The 7038-nt window shown below is 39.2% G+C and overlaps 1 pseudogene; it reads left to right on the forward strand.

Annotated features, from left to right (window-relative positions):
- Positions 1-1165: 1165 nt before the first annotated feature.
- Positions 1166-1280, forward strand: LOC124085046 (small nucleolar RNA U13; annotated as a pseudogene).
- The last annotated feature ends 5758 nt before the right edge of the window (positions 1281-7038 follow it).

Here is a 7038-nt window from a genome sequence, read left to right on the forward strand (position 1 = left end):
CAGTGATTAAGTGCCCCTAGATTCAATCCCCAGTACCTCCCAGCCCACCCCCCAAAAAAAATTTCTGAATGCTGGGGGCTGGGGATGTAGCTCTGGGGTATGCTTAGCATACTCAAGTCCCTGAGTTCAATCCCCGGTACCCAAAACAAACAAACAAAAAAACTAGTTAAAAAACTTGTGAATGCTGAGTGGATTAGCCTCCTCCAAGAATATAGAGCAAGGCTTAAATGAGTAAGCACTGTCCAGGACTCTGAAGCTGCCTTCTTTTGATTACTTGGCAAAGAACAACTTTGAAGGTATAAGAAGAAAAGAGAGAGACTAAAGAATTTGGTAAACCCTTTACCAGTTAACCAGTTTTCCCTTGACTTGACCTTTTCTACCCCCATTCCCCAAGTGTAACTGGTTTTTCCTTCCCATTCAAGCCTTCCTAAAAATAAATTCCTTTTGTAATCTCTCTCTCCTGTCACCACGATTCATTTCCAATCTCACACCTCCTTTAACCTCCTGAAAAATAGAGCTGACCTGAAAAGGGAAGTGGGGAGGGGAATACAAAGAAAAAACTCAGCAAAATCTTGAATTTTCTTTGTATATTTGTATTGCATTGTTAGTTATGTTCACTGGTGAGGAGTGGGCTGCAGATTTTTATTCTAAGGTAGTTACTGGGTAATCTGGAGCTTTATCAAGGAGTTAGTTTCTAATTCAAAAGAATATTTACCCTCAATTTATTATTAATTCTAAGCGTCTAAAGCCATGAACCAAGCCTACACAGTTAAGGTCACATCACTGACTCATTTTCTGCTAAAATTTAAAGATGAAAATAGTATTGAGATTGTCTATAATACAAAATATTGAATAAATCTGCCTTTTAGTATGTTTGTTAATTATATACAGCATTTGAAAATTCATATATCCCTGGTGGTATAGCTCAGTAGTAGAGTGCTTGCCTCTTGAGGCCCTGTGTTCAATCCCTAGCACTACAAAAGAAAAACAACCCCCACCCCCCAAAAAAATCTGTCTATTGAAGACGTATTGCTTAATAATAGGGACACATTCTGAGAAAAGTGACATTGGTTGATTTCATCGTTGTGTGAACATCAAAGAGTGTATTTACACAAACCTAGATGTGTAAGGTAATCACTGAATGTGATTCAAGAGATGTGATGTGACCAATGTGATGTGACCAAGAGACTGGTGAAGCATAATGTCTGGTTTTCATGCCATTGTATGAGATGTGCCTCCCTCAAACCTAATTAAGATGTTAACATATGATCTTTGTGATATGAGAAAGAAAAATAAAAAAAATAAAAAAAGAGAGAGATGAGCTGGGGCTGGGGCTCAGTGGTAGAGCGCTTGCCTGGCACATGTGAGACACTGGATTCAATACCTAGCACCACATAAAAATAAAATAAAGGTATTGTATCCTCCTACAACTAAAAAAAAATACATACTATAAACAAAAGAGAGAGACATGGTAAACATAAGATATATATTCCTTCTATTGATGTTGAGAAACTGATGTGACTCCATTTTTGAAAACAGCTTCTACCTCAAAGCCCATCCAAGGAAACAGGCATGACCCTTGTCCTTGGAAAAACTCACAGAGAGCTCCTAGGCACATACCCACCCTGCTGAGTTGTTTGTCTGCAAATAACAGGAGAGATCTGTGGTGCCAGGTGTCCCTGACTCAGTTAGGCTAGGTGAGGACCCATACCAACCCCCTAGCAACCACCAATCAGCATGAGACAGGGAAAATACCTGGGATGCCAGATGACCCCCCAGTAATTTATGGTGGTTGATAACATGTTGGGAAACCATGTAGTTCAGCACATACTCCCCTGGTGGCTTAAATCAATCAGTTCAAAGGAATCCTCCTCTTGTACTAACCAATCACCCCAACCCATCTTGTTCCCGCCAGTGAATGTGCTAATCAATGTTAAGAGTTGTTGTTTGACTTTCCGCAGTGTGAAGTGATTTGCTGTGTGATGTTGTGACACATAGAGTATCCCCCAAAACCTATAAAATCAAAAAGGACCAGGACCCACTCCTTGGGACCGCTGCATCGGAAACGGTTGTGAGTCCAGGCTCAAGCTTGCAATAAAGACTCTTGTGTGATTGCATTGGATTCGGCTCCTGGAGGTCTATTGGGGTCCCACAAATCTGGCATTACAATGTAACATGACAGATTGTTTATTATAAACTTTTTATATATAAAAGTACAGTAATGTTTATTATCATTATCAAGATCTATGCATTACATTCATTAACTACTATATATAATACATAGTTATTACGAACTATTATGCACTATACATAATTAATTATATGTGGTTTGCTTTTTTTTTTTTTCTGCACCAGGAATTGAACCCTGAGGAACTTAACCACTGAGCCACATCCCCAGCCCTTTCCATATTTTATTTAGAGACAGGGTCTCACAATTGCTTCGCTAAATTGCTGAGGCTGGCTTTGAAGTGGTCCTCCCAAGCCTCTGGGATTACAGGCATGAGCCACCATATCTGTGTGCTATGCTTTTTTGTTTGTTTTGTTTTGTTTTTGTTCTTTATGGTACTGAAGATTGAACCCAGGGGCACTTTACCACTGAGCTACATCCACAGTCCTTTTTATTTTATTTATTTTTGAGACAGGCTCTTACTAAATTGCTGAGCCTGGTCTCAAATTTGAATCTTCCTGTCTCAGCTCCCAAGTCACTGGAATTACAGGCATGTTCCATTGTATGTGCTACATTTTTATATAACTGGCAGAACTGTAGGTTTATTTACACCAGCATCAACACAATTGTGAGGGATGAATTGGGCTATGATGTCAAGATGGCCATGATGTCCCTAGATGGTAAGGATTTTTCAGCTTTGTTGTGTTGTAATCTTATGAGTCCATCATCATATAGTGATCCATCATCATATGGTGTTTTAGTCAATTTTTCGCTGCTGTGACTAAAGGATCTGACCAGAACACTGTAAGGAAGAAAAGTTTATTTGAGGGCTTATAGTTTCAGAGGTCTTAATCCATAGAAGGCCGGCTCCATTCCTTTGGGCTCAAGGTGAGACTGAACATCTTGGAGAGAGAGTGTGGCAGAGGGAAGCAACTCATATCAGGAAGCAAAGAGAGGCCTCCACTTTCCAGATACAAATATATACACCAAAGCCACACCCTAATTTCTACCTCCTCCAGCCATATCCTACCATTTCAGTTACCACTCAGTTAATCCCTAATCAGGGGATTAATTCACTGATTGGGTTAAGACTCTTATAACCCAATCATTTCTCCTCTGAGCCTTCTTGCATTGTCTCACACGTGAGCTTTTGGGGGACACCTTACATCTAAAACATAACATATGGTATATAGCTATATTTGTTTATTCATTGTCTAAGATGTTTTTCCTATGTTCTATAGGAGCTTCACATACTACCACTTGTCTCTGCAAACTCTGGAAAGAAAAATTAATTCTAATACTAGCAGCATTGAAATGGTAGGGTGACATTAGAGCCACATTTGCTATGTTCCAGGCATACTCTGTTACCCTTAGGGACCACATCTGTTAAATCTTTTCTAAGATTTCAGAACTTGTATAACATCTCTGCAAATTTTATTTTTCTAGCTCTTTCCCAGAAATCAGCAATCCTTCAAAATTTAAAAATGCCTACATGGCTAGTCAAGGGTAGTAAGAAAGGTAAAAGCTAGAAAGATTGCTTTGTTGCAGCCTGTTGGATGGACAGTGCCTCCCTCCAAAGGGAGGAGAGCAAGCTTAGTCCCTGGGGCTTGAGACAGGAAAAAAACTGGCGTAAGATGCTGAGGCAGAACTTCAGGAGAAGTTCTGGGGACTGACCAGTAGAGAGGTTTCTCCTCTCAAAGAAGCAATTTGGGTATCTTAACTCTTGGTTTCCTCATCTTTAACATGGAAATAATATTATGTATTTCTTATAGCACTACTGTGATGGTCAAGAAATATAAATTGTAAAATACTTAACATATTTCTTGGAACATAGTAAGTGCTGCAAATGTTAGCATTATTGGTCTTAGAGTAATTAGAGGGTCTTGTGGACGTAGTCCAAAGAAACTAAATCAGGTCACAAGTCAAGGGAGAACTACATATTGCTTTCATGTCCAAAATGGCAAACCATCTCTTAATCTTTTTTTTTTTAAATCATTTTTTTTGATAGGAAAACTGAAGTTACAAAGAAGTTTCTCTGAGCGCAGAAGTACATGCCTGTGATCCCAGCTACTCAGGAGACTGAGGCAGAAGGATTGAAAGTATGAGGCCAACCTCAGCAATTTAGCAAGAGCCTATATCAAATTAAAATGGAAAGGGCTGGGGATGTAGCATAGTGGTAAAGTGTATCTGGGTTCAATCCCCAGCACCCCCCCCCCCCCACATAAACAAAAATAAAAACAAACAAATAAAAAACTAAAACAAAAACAAACACCCCCAAATACAAAGAAGAAGTTTCATGTGCAAAGTCATACATATAGCTGGGCGGGGGGTGTAGCTCAGAGGTAGAACACTTGCCTTGCATGTGTGGAAGCCTCTGGATTCAATCTCCAGCATCACACACACACACACACAAAAAAAAAAAAAAAAAAAAGTGATATATCTAATGAGTTATAGTAAAATGAGATTCACCCTAACTATTTATTTGCTTCTCCCTACAGCATCATCTTCTAATGTACATGTTAACACAAATGAAACATTATTTCAAAGATTTGGTTTTGGAGCCAGAATGAACAAAACATTCCAAACTCAATTGCCAGGGTAACTTTACAGTTTTCATCTATTTTCATACTTAAGGGGAAAAAGGTTGTGTGAGCAATTATTGAATCTTTGGGTCAGCTACCATCCTTCGCCTTCTTCTTATTTTAAATAAATTTTTTTTTTCATGGCTGGGATTGTGGCTCAGCTGTAGAGCGCACACCTAGCACGGGTGGGACCCGAGTTCGATCCTCAGCACCACATAAAAATAAAGGCATTGTGTTGTGTCCATCTACACCTAAAAAGAAAAAAGTTTTCAATACTTGACCTTACACATGATAGATAGGCAAACAATATGCCACTGAGCTATAATCCCTGTTATTATTATTTTGAAGATCCACAGTCTCTTTTTTTAATAAATATAATTTATTTGTGTAATTTATTGTTTATATAGAAATAATAATAATAAATGATTACTTAAACAAAAATAATAGAAGCAGTTAATAGTGGCAATTAGTAGTAAAGCCTATTAAATAAATAACTTGGATCCACAGTATCTTTATTCAAGAGAGCTGAGAGAGGTGGTTGGGTGTTTCCAGGTGGAATATGCTGCTAATTCATGGGACCTAGTACTGTTAGGGAGTCTCCAATTCCACTCCTCTCTAGGCTTCACCCACCTGAGAGCAGAGGAGATGGGGCTCTCTTAAATCCACTGGTTATATTTTCAATGAATAAAGAGTGGAGGCTTAGCAATGAGTGTCCCTGAACAGTGCTGCTTTGGGGACAGGAAGTGTTTAAGTAATGAATTCAACAGTCACTTGCTGTGTCAATGTGTGTTTTAAAGAGAAATGGAAAGAAACATGTGCTTTTGAAAGAAGCGGGGCCAGGCTGGGATTTTTCCGAATACTCTAAGGTCTGTGGTTTCATGTAAGATCTACTTTCAAGCTGCCCACAAGGGCTGCCATCACGGCTTCCTGAGCTGGCTCTCTCTGAAAAGACTAGAAGGAACCCTGGCACTGCAAATGCTCTTGTCCAAGGCCAAGAATTTCACAGAATCCTTCCTCATGATAGAGTGGTCTGAAACCTCAATCAGTAGCAAGACAGGAAGGAAAGAGAAGTAAAAGGTGAGCAGACCTCTAGGTCATAAAAGAAGAATAAGTTTGGCTTCCTCTCCTGCCATCCAAGAGCCAGCATCTGGCCAGGAGTTAAGTTTAAACCTTCGTTCAGACAAAGAAAAAGTGCACTCTGTTATCTGCTTCCTTTAGAGTCTCTTCCAAATGATGTTTTGAAGCAGTTAAAAAAACAAACAAACAAACAAACAAACAAAAAAACCAGCCAGGAGGGAGGTGACTAATTCTGTGGAACATTCTTCTCTAAATACTCAGGTTACTAAATATAGGATCCAAAATAAATAAATAAATAAATAAATAGGAACCAACAATGATATATTTATAAAGAAGCAATATATCACAGTAGCTCTGGAATCAGAACTAGATGCCTAACTAGATATCAGCACTTCAGCAAATCATTTATGTAAAGTGTAGGGTTTTTTTTTTTTTTAACTTTTCAGGAATACCAATATCAGTCTATATTATATCAACCTTATGAGGATTAAAAGTGATAATGTACACAAAGTATTTTACATAGCTTCATAAAAAAAGCTATTTTTCCAGGCTTAATGGTACTGTAATCCCAGCTACTTGGGGAAGCTAGAGAAGGAGGATTTCAAATTCAAGGCCAGCCTAGGGGCACCTTAGTGAGACCCTGTCTCAAAATAAAATTAAAAAGATAAGAACTGTGGGTGTAGCTAGTAAGGCCAAAAAAAAAAAAGCTACTTTATTAATTTTATTATTATAATTCTGTCATGAAACCATATCCTTATTCTGCTGCGTTTAACTTTTTTATGGTGCTGGGGCTCGAATCCAGGATTTGGAGCATATTAGGCATACACTCTACCATAGAACTACACCTCCAGACTCACCCTGTTGTATTCTGATTTTTCCTTTTGTGATCACAGGGTTGGACAACTCACCTATGGATTGGGGTGGTTTCTTCCTTGAAGAGCTGGATCCCTCTCCCCTGCTCCCTCCCCCTCCTCCCCCTTCCCCTCCTCCTCTTCTTCTTCTGGGGATTGAACCCAGGAGTGCTCTACCACTAAACTAGATCTCCAGTCCTTTTTGAGATAGGGTCTTACAAAGTTGCCAACACTGGCCTCAAACTTGTGATCCTCCTGTCTCAGCTTCCTGCTGGGATTAAAGGTATGCACTACCATACTCAGTGAGTACTGGACATTCTTGATGTTGATCAACCAGGGAAGGGATGAATCCTTAGTTGGG

This window comes from Marmota monax, unplaced genomic scaffold, assembly GCF_021218885.2.
Source record: "Marmota monax isolate L192 unplaced genomic scaffold, Marmota_monax_Labrador192_F-V1.1 WCK01_AAM20220418_F8-fsc00090, whole genome shotgun sequence".
NCBI classification, from domain to species: Eukaryota; Metazoa; Chordata; class Mammalia; order Rodentia; family Sciuridae; genus Marmota; species Marmota monax.